Source organism: Macrotis lagotis, chromosome 4 (genome assembly GCF_037893015.1).
Source record: "Macrotis lagotis isolate mMagLag1 chromosome 4, bilby.v1.9.chrom.fasta, whole genome shotgun sequence".
Classification (NCBI taxonomy): domain Eukaryota; kingdom Metazoa; phylum Chordata; class Mammalia; order Peramelemorphia; family Peramelidae; genus Macrotis; species Macrotis lagotis.
The window spans coordinates 49,544,940-49,560,552 of NC_133661.1; the positions used below are offsets into that span (position 1 = coordinate 49,544,940).

At 46.2% G+C, this 15,613-nt stretch overlaps 1 protein-coding gene across 1 annotated transcript in view; it reads left to right on the plus strand.

Moving 5' to 3' along the window:
• The first annotated feature begins 11,988 nt into the window (after positions 1–11,988).
• The window catches only part of SCAMP5 (secretory carrier membrane protein 5), a 35,809-nt gene continuing 32,184 nt past the window's right edge, over positions 11,989–15,613 (plus strand). Inside the window, exon 1 of the mRNA XM_074232736.1 lies at positions 11,989–12,096. The gene's annotated coding sequence lies outside the window, so the exon portion shown is untranslated. The remainder of the gene's footprint in view (positions 12,097–15,613) is intronic.

Genomic DNA, 15,613 nt, shown 5'->3' on the forward strand with positions numbered 1-15,613 from the left:
CAGGAGTACCTGGGTTCAAATCTGGTCTCAGACACTTAATAATTACCTAGCTGTGTGGCCTTGGGCAACCCACTTAACCCCGTTTGCCTTGCAAAAAAACAAAAAACAAACAAACAAACAAAAACAAAGGATGAACAACAATATAGTATTTTAAGATTCACAAATTCTTTTATATGTATTATTTCATTTGATTCTAACCTGAAAAAGTAAGCATGACAGGTATTGTTCCCCACTCCCATTTTAGAGATAAGAAAACTGATAGATAGACAGACAGACAGACAGACAGATAGATAGATAGACAGATAGATAAATAGGTAAGATGTTTCACCTGTGTCATACAGTTAGTAAGGAGTAAAAGTGATGGGAAATCAAATCTAGATCTTGGCTCACTCCAAATCCAAGACTCATTCTACCATAATACCACACTGTCTCTCAGTTTGGCGATTTGGATGATTCCAGGTGGTCTGAATCAAACTAAAATTTGAATGTAGGTTGGTTTTATGGTTTGTTCATGGAGACATCATTTTACTTCTTTTCTGTCTCAGTTTCCTTATCTATAAAATGATTGGATTAGAGTCTCTGGTCAGTAAGGTCCCTCTAGTTCTAAATCTATGATCTTGTGACAATTATACAGTATGTTGAAACTTGTAAAACATTTTATACATGTTTCACTTCCTCCAGACTCAATCTCCTAACTCCTTCTTGCACTAGAAGTTTGTATCCCCAGAGCAGGTGGGGAATGTCTGGCTCCTGGGTCATATAAGGCAAAATGAAATCATTTGGTCTGGTGTTGCCAAGGCATCTGCAGGTGGGTCTTAAAAATTCAATAAATCTAGGAGCTTTTTAGGGTTGAATTAATTAAATGTTTGACCAGATATAGTAGGCTAATTTTAAAGTTGATAATTTGTATGATTCATGAATGATATTATAAATATACAAATGGCCCTTGGCAGAAAAAAGTTTCCCCACCCGTGCCCTATAAGAGACTGATTTGGATTTTTATGAAAGCCAAATCTTGGGACAAAAAGGTGTTTCTTATGTTCAAGACAATTGAGTAATTATCAGAATTCATTTAGAAAGGTCTAGAACTGGAAGAAACCTTAGAGGTCAACCAATACATCTGGTTCATTTTATTGGAAACTGAGGAAACTGAGGTCTGTGGAGCTTAAGGTAGTGTAGTTGCTGGAGTAGTGAACCTAGATTCAGGAAGATCTGAGTTCATATTTGACTTCAGATATCGGCTTTGTGAATGTGGGCTAGTAGCATAATATTTATATGCTTCATTTTCCTTATCTATAAAATGAGGTTAAGAATAGCCCTTATAGGGGGTGGCTAGGTGGCGCAGTGGATAGAGCACCGGCCTTGGAATCAGGAGTACCTGGGTTCAAATCCGACCTCAGACACTTAATAATTACCTAGCTGTGTGGCCTTGGGCAAGCCACTTAACCCCGTTACCTTGCAAAAAAATCTAAAAAAAAAAACCAAACGAACAGCCCTTATCTCCTGGAGTTGTTGTGAGGGTAAAATGTGATGATATTTGTAAATGCTTTGTAAACCTTAAGATTCTAATTGTTATTATTACTATTATTGTTGGTTTTTTTGGTTATTATTCAAGATTACAGATCAGAGGTGGGATATAAATCCAAGTATTCTGATTCCAGAAATCACATTATTTTTACTCTACTAGAAAAGATGATTTTTGAGTTCAGGATAGGATTGGGTTCCTCATTCTACCCCACTTCTTGCTCAAAATTCTTTTTCTCTCCTTGACTGAGGTCATGCTATGCGCATCCACTGCAAGACTTTTCATCTCTTCTTGGCTCTGCTCTCCCATTTCCTTCTCTTCTCCTCCTTAGCTTCCTGGGATCTGGTTTGCTCTGACTGATTTTTGAGTTAAACCCTCAAATCCTACCTTCTCAGAGGGAACCCCCTGTTTTTATGCAGGAGTATTCTTGTTCTATCACATCTTTCTAAAAGGGCCTTCCTTCCATCTTCCAGGATTTTCAGAATAATTGGAATGAATCTGAGCTGTTTCAACCCTAGTTAGGGCAAAGAGGGGCTGCCTTGTATTCAACTTGTGGATTATCTAGGCCCCTCTATATCTCTTCTTCCTCTTCTATCTCTGTACTTCTCCAGGAGGCTAATAAGAGTAGAAAAAAAAAAAGGGAAGGGCAATTTTTTAGAGCTCTTCGTTTCCAGATGAACTGGTGTCCTTTGAGAAAGGGAATGAAGGCTGAAACAATAAAAATGGAAATTGGTGATAATCTGTGATTTTCAATTATACAGGTTTTTCCCTGTGTTCAAGGACCACGGACAGCATAATGTGAAAAGAACTGAATATTATCCTGGTGCCTTTTCATAACTCCCATTGCTGGCTGGTTTCTTTGGTGATAGCTAGGAAACAACATCTATGCCAAGAGAGGATTGAGAATGTGGCAGTTCATTCTAGCTGAATCCCCAGGCATGTGTGATAATACCTGAAGCCCTGGGTAATCCCTGTTGGGGGAGGGGGGATTTTGGACATTTTAACATTCCTCCTTCCTCTTTGGCTTTATTTTTATGGGTCTGCATAATTGTACCCATATGATTACAAGCATCCAAATGCAAAGAAGAGACTCCTGACAGGTCAGTGAAAGACAATAAATGGTCAATAGACTGAGTTTTGTTGGACTGGATACTCAGCCTCCTCATTTTCCAGATCAGAAAACTGAGGGAAGTGGCTCACCCAAGGCCACACAGATGGGAAAGTGGTAGAGGGGCCATATGAACTCAGAGCTTCTGATTCTGATTTTTCCCTCCATACCATCTTGCCTCTCATATTGTATAACCAGTATAGGGTTGCTGTGGTATTGATGTGTTTGGAAAAGCAGAGGTTTGGTGCAAGAAGCAGAGACAAAAGACAAAAAAAAGGGATTGTAAGGGAGTTATTGAAATTCTATTTGCTAGAAATATTTAAAGAAGTACCTCTTTTCATTAGGCTTCAATTAGGCTCCTTCTATTGAACCTTGGGTTATTTTTTTCTCCTGAGCTTCAACTTTATTGGAAAAGTATTTATTTTAAAATTTTATATATATTTAATAATATAATTATTTTATTGGTATCTTTTCCTTTCATATCACCACTATTTTCCAACTTATATCTCTTTCTCCCAGAGTCAACCTTATTAAAAAAATTTTTTAAAAAGAATTCTTCAAAACTAACCAACACATCAATCATGTCAAATATATAGTTACACACCCATAATCTTTCACATCAGCAAACAAGTAAAGAAGATATGCTTTCATATCGCTTCCATTTTATTCTTATTCTTATTTTATTTTTCCAATTATATACACAGATATTTTTCAATATTCATCTTTTTGTAAGTTTTTGAGTTCCACCGCAATCCTTTCTTGCCCCCTCCCCTTGGCAGCAAGTCATCTGAAATAGGTTGTATATGCAAAATCATTTTTAATAACTTAGTCATGTTGTGAAAGAAGAATCAGAACTAAAGGAGATAAAAACTAACTCATATTTCTTCCACAGAGCTAATACTAGTCATAATAATTACATAGGATTCAATTTCAGTTTTTCTTATTGTTGAGTAAGTGAGGCAATTAGATTAAGTGACTTGCCCAGGGTCACAAGACTAGTAAGTGCATGAGGTAACACTTAGGAGTTCCTGTATTCAGGCCCAATACTCTACTATGCCACTTAGCTACCTATAATATGGTAGCTTTTGTATATCTTGTTTTCCTGCTTTTGTTTCCTTCACTTCCTATCACTTCATGTTTCTTCCCACAAATTTCTGCATTTTTCACATTCATCATTTTTTTTACTATGCAGTAATATTCCATTACATTCTTGTAGCATAACTAGCTATTTTCCCATTAATAGGCATCTACTTGGCTGCCACTTTTTTGCTACAAATGTCTCGGAGTTATTGTGAGGATAGAATAAGATATAACATTTGTAAAGTCCTTTGCAAACCTTAAAGAGTTCGCTAAATGTGATATATTAGTAATTTTTGCTATTCCCATTTTTTCATCTTAAATAATTAATCACCTGGTAGTCAATCTTATACCGATGAGAATCTTTTTATCCTTGGATAAAAAGGAAAAGAGCTCTACATATATTTATACACTTATTAATATAAAACTACTCTAAATAATTTAAAATAAATAAAAATTGCTCATCATTGCATGGAGTTGATTCTTGCTCTTGAGAGTTATTGCGATGGAGTACAAGCTTTGGTAGGGCAGCCTAATAGTCTGGGAAGCCTTCAAGTCCTGACTTGGTGATGGGCTATTTGGCTCTTTTTTTTTTTAAGGTTTTTTGCTAGGCATATGGGGTTAGGTGGGTTGCCCAAAGCCACACAGCTAGGTAATTATTAAGTGTCTGAGGCTGGATTTGAACTCAGGTCCTCCCGACTCCAGGGCCAGTGCTCTATCCACTGTGCCACCTAGTCGCCGCAGCTAAGTGTCTCTTATACAAGAACAAATGTAGTTAACTTTGGCGAGTCTAGTTGGCAAGTTAGCTTTGGGGTGATGATTTTGTTTTTATTTGTGGCAACTCTTGAATCCTATCTACTGAGTTACAGAGGGATTGCCATCTGTGCTAGTGTCAACGTAGTGCCTTGCATATAAGTAAAATGTTTGCTAAATTGAATTTAACTGGTAGAAACAGCACCAACCCTGCTGAAATAATGTGAAATACTAAGTAATTTATTCCTGTAAATCACTTGGATTCTTTGGAAAAGCCATGACTTCATATGAGCACTACTCTTATGTATGGAAACTACAACCTTCTTACCACTTTGGTAGATGGTTCTTTATGAATTTTTAGTCCCCCAAATTTTATAGTGATGAGTTTCTTTGCATTTAACTAGGATTATCCTTGGACAATAGATGTGGCAAAATGATGTACATACATTATCTCATTTGATCCTCATGACATCTCTGTGAAGAAACTGTCATACTATTCCCATTTTACAGATGAAAAAATTGAGGTTCTCAGAGGTCATTAGAGGTGATTTGATAAGATTATTGAGAGAGAATATAAATAAAGAAAAATAGAAGGCAGTCTTTGGGGACACCTATGCTTCAGAGATACATGATGACTGGGCAAGAGTCTGAGAAAGCACAGTCAGACAGGTATGAAGAAGCATGAGAAGGAGGGCAATGTTAAGGAAGCTAAGGAAGGAGAAAGTATCCATAAGCTGGGAGCAGTCAACTATCAAAAGCTGGAGACAAGTAAGAGAGGATGAGAAATGAGAAAAGCCCTTTGGACTTAGTTGAGATACCAGAGGAAGCATCAGATTTAGGATGATGTGGATGATAATAAGGAATCAATGATTCCAAACTACTTGCTACTGGAAAAGCTACTCCACATGGCTGAAAATAATGGTGATCTTTGTAAGTCAAAATTATACAAAAGTATACATTTACTACAAATAACCCAAATTGCAATGGAAGGCTATATAGTGGACATGATGAAAAACACAATCTTTAAAGCTTTTGTTGAGAGGCTGAGTGGGAGTAGTAGATAGAGTATTGGATTTAAAATTCTTAAGATCTGGGTTTAAAGTCTATCTGAAGTTTAAAAGATGAATTAGGATTATCCAATGCAGCAATTTGAATGAGGGCTCTATGTGAGTTCTAAGGGCTTAAAATAAGGAGTCTTGATTTCCATTTTAATTTAGTATCAAAGTCCTTTCCTATCAAAGTACTATCCAAATGAATGACTGTGTGATAACTCAGTGTCCACAACAGGGAAGGAAAAAAGAGTAAAGACAAAGACAAGACTTACATGTATAAAGAGGGGCAGCTAGGTGGCTCAGTGGATAGAGCACCAACTCTGGAGTCGGGAGGACCTGAGTTAAAATCTAGCATCAGACACTTACTAGCTCTGTGAATCTGGATAAGTCACTTAACCCAGAGAAGGAGGAGGAGGAGGAGGAGGAAGAGGAAGAAGATGGAAGGAAGGAAAAGGAGAAGACTTACATATATAAATGACACTTATTAAAAGATATTAGTGTATAACAGTAAAGGTCTTAAGCATACTGGAGATAGGAGGGAGTGCTATGGTCCTCCACATTGCATCCATATTGGAGTGGTGGTATGACAGTTTCCAAGATATCTTCCTTCCCTTTCTTTTAAGTTTCCTCCTTGATATACAAAAATTCTTAATCTCTGACTCATGTTATAGATGAATGCTCTTTTTCAGGGGCTTCAGGATTGACAAAGAAGGAACAAGGAATTCTCTGTTTTTTCCACTTCCAGATCTATGCTTTGGGGTCTTTAAATACTGTAACTGCTTGATGGGTATCACAGTCTGGGTTCCATGAGAACCCAAAGAGAATCTCAACTATTATGAAATCTATAAGACTAGAGGTCAAAAAGTGAGTAGCCAGACAGAAAGGAAAAAAGAAATTTATTAGTGCACTAAGGAAGAATGCTTGGGCTGGTAATAGCATCCACTTCATAGACTATAGATTGGGTTTTTATAGCTTTTTAGGGACATTTATAGAGTATTCAGCCAATCAGTGGCATTCTGCTGCAGAATGAAAATGGATAAATACGCAAACCCTGGGGACACAGAAGTTGCAAAAGGTCAGGTTTGTTCTAGTGGGAAAATGCATTTTGCAGAGGTTAGTTTTTATCAGAATATCTCATGTAGGCAGTAAATCTCTACAATGGTAGAGGCCTCCTTCAAGATAGAATCAGTCAAGCTCATCCTGTTGTTTCCATTAAGTCAGGGAATAAAATACAGCCTAAGGGGCACCATTTACAAAACCCAGCAGCTATGTTTCTTTGGTCTCAGTGATCACTTTGTCAAGTGAGAAGATGTATCCTCAAGATTTATAGTACTCATGTTCATCTACCTCCTGCATGTGGAAATGAGAGAAATTAAATTGGAGTGTTCCTTGTATAATCAAGGTTGACTAACAAGGGGAATGTAGAGGATCTTATCTATAACTGTAGAAATTCTGGCTCCATTTGGGCTCAGACAGACAATCATCCATAAAGTTATAATTGTGGAGACAAGGGAGATCTTGGTTCATTTTAGGATTGAAAGCAAAAGAAAGAGAGAAATCTTTAAATCTACATAGGTATACAAGACAGAAGGTCCAGTCTCTTAATTGCCTTATCATTGTGAAGATGTGGTCTTGGATTATTTAAAAAAGAGAATAGGAGGAGAGATTTGCTTTTGAAATTTTATAGAGGAGGGAGGATATATTTTGAATATACAAAGATCCTATTGGGAAAAGGGGCATTAATAATAATTATCACAATAATTGTAATTATAGTTACTAGCATTTGCGTAACTGTCACTGTATTCTAAGCACTATATTGTGCTCTCCATATATTTTACCAGTGATCCTCACAAAAACTGAGGCAAACGGGTTAAGTGACTTGACAAGAGATATCCAACTAAGAAGTAACTGAGACCAGAGTTGAATTCAGGTCTTCCTGACTACAGGTCTGATGCTCTATCTCTGCTGTTCATTATTGCAAATATTTATAAATGTGTATAGTATGTATATATTTTCCAGCAAGCAATAGGTTAATTTTAATTCCCCAGAGCAAAAATGGCACTTGAAAGAAAGCAAATATCTCTTTATTGTATCCTAGGAAGTCTCATAGAAACCTTAGCAAACATTATGACCTGAATTCTAATATCTATAGTTTCATGTACTCTGCAATATCAGCTTTATGACCTTGGGCAAGTCACAACCTTTCAGTGACTTAGAAGCTCCGCTACCTTAGACTTAGCCACTAAGTTATATGATCTGTTTGGTGAGGACTTTTCTTGTATTCCTATTACTATGTTAATTTTCCAGTCTTCTGGTTGATGTAATAAAGGCTTTACTAAAAAGCACCACTAAAAAGTCCTAGTTCTAAAACGCCAAGAATGAGCTAACACACAGTTCTGCCCACCTACCTCCCCATGAAAGACAAAGATTGCTGGCATCTTTTGATGGCCAGTATAGGATTTTTATTGCTTGCTTGTGGTCGGGAGTCCCCCACTGATTCTTAGAAGTAGGGAGAAACAGTCTTGAAAATCCCTCACCCTGGGCTTTCTCACTAATGTCGCCAGGACTTTAGTATGCTTTACAAAACACTTTCAGGTTCATTATCTCATTTGACTTTCCTAGTCAGAGAGGTAGCATAGCGATTATGCTAGTCTGGGAGTCATGAAGAGCTGGTCCTGACTGATACTTGTTGGTGTGTGGCCACATGCAAATCACTGAACTTCTCTGCACACCAGGCCAGTAAACCTGTAAAGTAACAGTTATATCTGCATTTGGCTTCCTATACTGATGAAATTACAGCTTTGGACCAAAAAACCCCCCAATAAAACATTTAGCAATTCTGAATTTCATTTAATAGATGGGGAAATGGAGGCACAGAGATAGGAAATGATATTTTAAGTTAGTATCCAAGTCAGAGTTGAAACTTGGATCTATCTATTGGTCCTCAGCCATTTTTCAAAATGTCTGGTAAATCTTAGCGTAATATAAGAATCCAAAAGTTCAGCTACCCTTCCCTACTTTTTTTTCTTTTCTTTTCCTGATAAAATGGAAAGATTTACATCTCTTCTGTGGTGATTTTATCCATCCTAATCTCCCTAGGAGTTCCTTCTCTCTACTGTTCCATTTTGAAGCAGCTGTGAGAGAGAAGCATCAAGGTCCATCTGGGTAGGGCCTCAGCCAGACAATTAGCCCTTATTCCTGGGAAAGAATCCTTTCAGTGTCTCCCTCCCCCAGAAAATTTCCTTTCAGGACCCAGAACTGTGTGGGTGGCCTGAGAGAGGGGTTTGAAAGTGGGTGTATGAGGAGCAACAGGGTGATTTGCCCTGATGATGACTGAAATCTGACAATCTATATACTATATAAATACCATTTAAAATAAGAAACAACGACCACCCAGATATGTGCCTACTATTTGGGCTTTCTCTATGCATCTCTGTGTGTCTATCAACCCTTGCTCTCTGTCTTTCCATGTTTTTTCCCCTCTCTCTGTACTTGCCTGTTTTTCCAGTCTCTGTCTCACTATCCCCACCCAGTGGTCTACCAGGTTCTGTCTCTGCATGTTTCCCTGTCTCCTTTTCTGTCACTATTTCTGCCCCATCTCACCCAGCTTTTTGCTGGATCAGTCTTTTCTTGCTAAAGAATGTTAGAGGGGGGAAAAAAAGTTTAGAAATCATCTCATCCATCTTCCTTGTTTTACAGATGGGGAAATGGAAGTCCAGAGGCATGCCCTTTCTTCTCTTTCTCTCTCTTCCCTTCATCTCCATCACAATGTTTGCTAAGATTTCTATGAGATTTCCTAGGATATCTCCTTCATCTATCACCCCTCTTTCCCTCTCATCTATTTCTCTCTTTCCCTCTCTCCTTCCCTTTCTGCTGTACCTCTTTCTTGATTGATTTATCTGCTCGTGTGTCATAGTCTCTGTTCTCTGTTGCAGCTGTCTGTCCTCTCTCTCTTCCCTCCTTCCCTCTATCTCTCTCCCTCTTCTTCTCTCTCCTCCCCCTCTTTCTCTCCTCCCTCTCTCTCTCCCTCCCTGTTCCCTCTCTCCTCCCCTCCCTCTTTTCTCTCCATTCCTTCCCTCTATCTCTCTCTTCCTCTTTCTCTCCTCTCTCTTTCCCTTCCTTTCTCTTTTCCTTCCATCTCTCCATCTCTCTCTCCCCTTCCTCCATCTTCCTCCCTCCTCCCCTCCTTCCCTCCCTCATCTCTCCCCTCCCTCCCTCCCTCCCTCTCTCATCTCTCTCCTTCCTCCTTCCTCCTTCCTTCCCTCTCTCATCTCTCTCCGTCTCTCTCCCCTCCCTCATCTCTCCCCTCCCCTCCCTCCCTCCTTCCCTCCCTCCCTCATCTCTCTCCTCCCTCCCTCCCTCTCTCATCTCTCTCCCCTCCCTCCCTCATCTCTCCCCTCCCTCCCTCTCTCATCTCTCTCCATCTCTCCCTTCCCTCCCTCCCTCTCTCCCCTCCCTCCCCCTCTCCATCTCTCTCTCCACCTCTCTCCCCTCCCTCCCTCCCCCTCTCCATCTCTCCCCTCCCTCCCTCTCTCCCCTCCCTCCCTCCCCCCTCCATCTCTCTCTCCACCTCTCTCCCCTCCCTCCCTCCCCCCTCTCCATCTCTCTCTCCACCTCTCTCCCCTCCCTCCCTCCCCCTCTCCATCTCTCTCTCCACCTCTCTCCCCTCCCTCCCCCTCTCCATCTCTCCCCTCCCTCCCTCTCTCCCCTCCCTCCCTCCCCCTCTCCATCTCTCTCTCCACCTCTCTCCCCTCCCTCCCTCTCTCCCCTCCCTCCCCCTCTCCATCTCTCTCTCCACCTCTCTCCCCTCCCTCCCCCTCTCCATCTCTCTCTCCACCTCTCTCCCCTCCCTCCCCCTCTCCATCTCTCTCTCCACCTCTCTCCCCTCCCTCCCCCTCTCCCCTCCCTCCCCCTCTCCATCTCTCTCTCCACCTCTCTCCCCTCCCTCCCCCTCTCCATCTCTCTCTCCCCTCCCTCCCCCTCTCCATCTCTCTCTCCACCTCTCTCCCCTCCCTCCCTCTCTCCCCTCCCTCCCCCTCTCCATCTCTGTCTCCACCTCTCTCCCCTCCCTCCCTCTCTCCCCTCCCTCCCCCTCTCCATCTCTCTCTCCACCTCTCTCCCCTCCCTCCCCCTCTCCATCTCTCTCTCCACCTCTCTCCCCTCCCTCCCTCTCTCCCCTCCCTCCCCCTCTCCATCTCTCTCTCCACCTCTCTCCCCTCCCTCCCCCTCTCCATCTCTCTCTCCCCTCCCTCCCCCTCTCCATCTCTCTCTCCATCTCTCTCCCCTCCCTCCCCCTCTCCACCTCTCTCCCCTCCCTCCCCCTCTCCATCTCTCTCTCCCCTCCCTCCCCCTCTCCATCTCTCTCTCCACCTCTCTCCCCTCCCTCCCCCTCTCCATCTCTCTCTCCACCTCTCTCCCCTCCCTCCCTCTCTCCCCTCCCTCCCCCTCTCCATCTCTCTCTCCACCTCTCTCCCCTCCCTCCCCCTCTCCATCTCTCTCTCCCCTCCCTCCCCCTCTCCATCTCTCTCTCCACCTCTCTCCCCTCCCTCCCTCTCTCCCCTCCCTCCCCCTCTCCATCTCTCTCTCCACCTCTCTCCCCTCCCTCCCTCTCTCCCCTCCCTCCCCCTCTCCATCTCTCTCTCCACCTCTCTCCCCTCCCTCCCCCTCTCCATCTCTCTCTCCCCTCCCTCCCCCTCTCCATCTCTCTCTCCACCTCTCTCCCCTCCCTCCCCCTCTCCATCTCTCTCTCCCCTCCCTCCCCCTCTCCATCTCTCTCTCCACCTCTCTCCCCTCCCTCCCTCTCTCCCCCTCCCTCCCCCCTCTCCATCTCTCTCTCCACCTCTCTCCTCCCTCCCTCTCTCCCCTCCCTCCCCCTCTCCATCTCTCTCCACCTCTCTCCCCTCCCTCCCTCCCTCCCCCTCTCCATCTCTCTCTCCACCTCTCTCCCCTCCCTCCCTCTCTCCCCTCCCTCCCCCTCTCCATCTCTCTCTCCACCTCTCTCCTCCCTCCCTCTCTCCCCTCCCTCCCCCTCTCCATCTCTCTCTCCATCTCTCTCCACCTCTCTCCCCTCCCTCCCTCCCTCCCCCTCTCCATCTCTCTCTCCATCTCTCTCTCCACCTCTCTCCCCTCCCCCCCTCCCCCCTTCGGGACTGACTTGGCTGCGTGCGCCACAGCTCGCCCCCCCCCCCCCCCCCCCCGCCGGTCTCTCCCTCCCACTCGGCCCCTCGTCATTGGCCTCGGCTCCGCCCCCGCGCCGCCCCCTGCCGGCGGCCCGGCGCCCTGCAGGCCCGGCGGAGGCAGCACCTCGGACAGCGCCGCGGAGCCGCGTCGGGCCTCTCGCGACAGCCGGAGCAGGTGGGGGGTCTCGCGAGAGGCTCTGCTGCAGGAGGGGGCGCGGCGCGGGCGCGCGGAGCAGGCTGCGGCGGGCGCGCGCTCGCCCCCTCCCGCCCCCTCGGCGCCCCGCAGGCGGAGCAGGGCCCGCAGCCGCCGGCGGAGCCCCCGCGCCTGCCGCCCGCCCGGCCTGGCCGCGCCGCGGGGCAGCTCCCGGTCCCCGCCCCACTGCTGCGGCGGAGCGGCTCGGGGTGAGTGCGGGCTCTGCGGCGGGGCGCGGGCGCGGGGCCGGCCCCTGCCCCCGGCAGAGAGCCCGGTGACCTTGGCCCTGGGCGGGGGGGTCCCCGGAGGGGGCTGGGGCGGCGCCCGCAGCAGGTGCAGAAGCTGCGGGCGCCCCTCTCCCGCATCCCTCCCTCCTCTTCCTCCCTTGGCGCGGTGCCCCCCTCCCCCATTGCGTGCGGCTGCCCGGGCCCGAGGCGCTGCCAGGCCCCCCGCGCCTTCTCCCTACAACCCCCCCCTGTTCCTGCGCGCGTGCCCCCGGGCCTGACAGCCCCTGCCCGGGGGGCGGAGGGGGGGAGGGGGCGTCCGGCGGGCCCCGCGGGCCGGCTTTGGAGCCGGGGCACCACCCGGACGCATCTAATGCACGAGCAGCCCGAGCCCCGCGCCCCGGCCCCGCGCCCCGCGCCCCGCGCCCCGGCCCCGTGCCCCGCGCCCCGGCCCCGCGCCCCGGCCCCGCGTCGGGGCGCCTCGGCCCCTGCGGCCCCGCGCCCCGGCCCCGCGCCCCGCGCCCCGGCCCCGCGCCCCTCGGCCCCTGCGGCCCCGGGGAGCCCGGCTCGGGCCTCCCCGCGGAGCACGCGCGGGGGAGGCAGCTCGGGCCCGGCCTGCGTGGGCCGGAGGGCGCCCCGGCCGCGGGGCCCCCGCGCAGTCTTTCCAGAAAGGTTTACAATGTAACTGCCCTGGGGTCCGGCCCCGGGCTGGGCAGCCCCGGGGAGGCGGAGGCGGGGGCCGCCGCGGAGCTCGGGCAGGGAAGCCGGGGCCTGGCCCCCCGTCCTGGCTCGGTTTGTTATTACCTGTGTGACCTTGGGCAAGTGGCCTAATCGCGTGGAGCCCCAGTGTCTTTATCTGTAAAACGAGGGGATTAGCCTAGGCCGAGCGTCGGGTGTCTTCCAGCTCTAAGTCCTCTGACTCCTTAGGGAGGTCACCGGCTAGATGGGATGACGGGACACACTAGCAGGAAGGTAGCCAGCGATCACCGTGATGGACAAGGTGGGAGGAAAGAAAGACCCCTGTTTTCTAAGGGCTGCAGAATTAGGTATATAGTTTCCCTGCTTTAGGTGGGTGTTTGGGGCTGGGGGAGAAGGGAGTGACTCCCGAGTTGGGGTATGGGGTGAATTGCATAGGGAGACTCAGGCAGACCTCGGCGAGGCCCAGCATTCTTTGGGATTTGGTTATAAAAGGGAGGAGTGCATGCCTGGCCAGCTCTGAGCCTTCCCACATGAGACTCGGGACTCCTAGTCGTTTTTTCTTACTGGGGAGTCTAAGCATCCTGCTTCCACTCTCCCGTGCCCAGGCTTACCCTGGACAATGGCAGCTTCCATCACTATTTCATGGGAATGTGGGGAGTAGACGAGGTAATGGATAAAAAGTGATTTGACCTCTTTGGAGAGAGCTGCTATAGGCACTGTTGTTGTAAGTTAATTCTTTCCTATGGCTTTCTAATCTCTCATGACTTTGGGAAACATCTTCCCTACTCCTAGGACCCTTTCCTCTATTTAAGGAGCAGAGCTCAGAAGCACCTTAGAGACCATCTAGTCCAATACCCTCATTTCACAGAGGAGCAAACTAAAGCTCAGTGAGGGGAAGACATTTTCCCAAGGTCATAGACTTAGTAAATAGCACAGCTAGAAAGAGAATCCAGGTCTCCTGATTCCCAGGACAGGGCTCTTTTCTCTGTATCACAGCTCCATTTCCCCACGATGATGTCCCAGAAGACATTTTCTCAGAGCTCTGTGACTAACAGTATCAAAAGCTACGTAGAATCACCGAGTCTCAGAATTGCCAGGGACCTCAGAGGCCACCTGGCTCAGCATGCCTGAGCAGAAATCCTGCCTATATTATCCTCAACAAGTGAACACTCAGGCTCTGACTGAAGACCTCCGGCAATGGAAATCACTTCTATGTGTAGCAGCTCATTCCATGTTAGGATCATTGATTGGTAGGAAATTCTTACCTTGACTGAAATCTGCTTCATGCTGACCCTAGGTGTGTTCTTTAGGTTAAGCATAACAAGCTAAGTCTAAATTCTTACTCCTACTGTTGTTGTAAACCATAACTCTTCCTATCCCATTCCTCTGCTCTAATTTTGCTTCAGACAAAATAGCTCTCAACTTTTTTTACTCCATTCTCATATGATATGCTTTTAAGTTCATTCACCTTTATGGTTGCCCTCCCCTGCTCATGTTCTAGCTTAAAAATGCCCTTTCTGAGAACCAGAATTGCAGTACTCCAATTGCAATTTGACTAAACAAGAGAAGATCCAGATTAATACTTGATGTATAGGAAAAACCTTCCTAATGATAAGAACCATGGGCTGTCTAAGAAAGTAGTGTTCTTTATGATTATGAATGTATAACCTATATCAGATTGCATACTGCCAAGGGAAGAGGGGTGGGAAGGGAAGGAGGGAGAGAATTTTACAAAAATGAATATTGAAAACTATTGTTATATGTAATTGGGAAAAATACCGTTAAGATATAAAAAAAGAAAGTAGTATTCTTTCTCAGGAGAGTCAAGTCAAAAAAAGTTTTAAGAAAAGGTTGGAGGGCTACTTACTGAGTAAGGTAGGAAGGGGATTCCTGTTCAGGTCCAGGTTGAGTTAGGTGAATTCTAAGGTTCTTTCCAATTCAGTTATTTTGGGTATACCAGACTTCTCTTCTTTCCTGAGCTCAAACAAACCTAAGATTGGACTAGTGTTTTGGGAACTATTATTTGACCTATTCACTGAACTTTAAGTCCAACACAGAGGTAACTCTTCCTATTTACCTTTCACCATCTGAATAACTTGGGAGCTGCTAGGTGGCGCCATAGTGGAATGAGTGCTGGGTCTGGAGTCAGGAAGACTCAGCTCCTGAGTTCAAATGTGGCCTCAGACACAGCTGTGTGGCCTTGGGCAAGTCACTTCACCCCATTTGTCTCTGCTTCCTCGTCTGTAAAATGAGCTGGAGAAGGAAATGGCAAAACTATTCTAGTATCTCTGTCAAGAAAACCCCAATTGGGTCAAACTGATTCCTAACCCTTGTCCCAAACCAATTTGGCAGCTAAGAAGCATCTCCCAGTAATCACAAGGAGATATAATTGAAAAGTGATTCAACAATGAAATCCAAATAACCTAGAGTAATATTGGAAGACCAGGTCTTTTGATCCTCACATCATGGCCTTAATCCCTTGTTGCAATTCAACTGAGGGGAATATATATGTGTGTGTGTTCTCCCCTCCCCCCACCCCAGCCCAACGGGATGCTGATACAACTCAGTAATTCCCTTTTTTCTTTCTAAAACGCTATATTCCATAACTCCCCTCAGTCGACCATGTAGTCAAAATACAATTGAGAACACATGCAGCTTCCATGTTCTTCTAGGGCTAGGTGTAGCTACTTAGGATCTAGAAACTCACTTCTTCACCAGCTGATGCTACCTCTCAGGCCAAGAGGCGACAACCTTTGGGGCTAAAGGGAGATGGCCAATTAGATTAGTGCTCAGAACAGGTGGA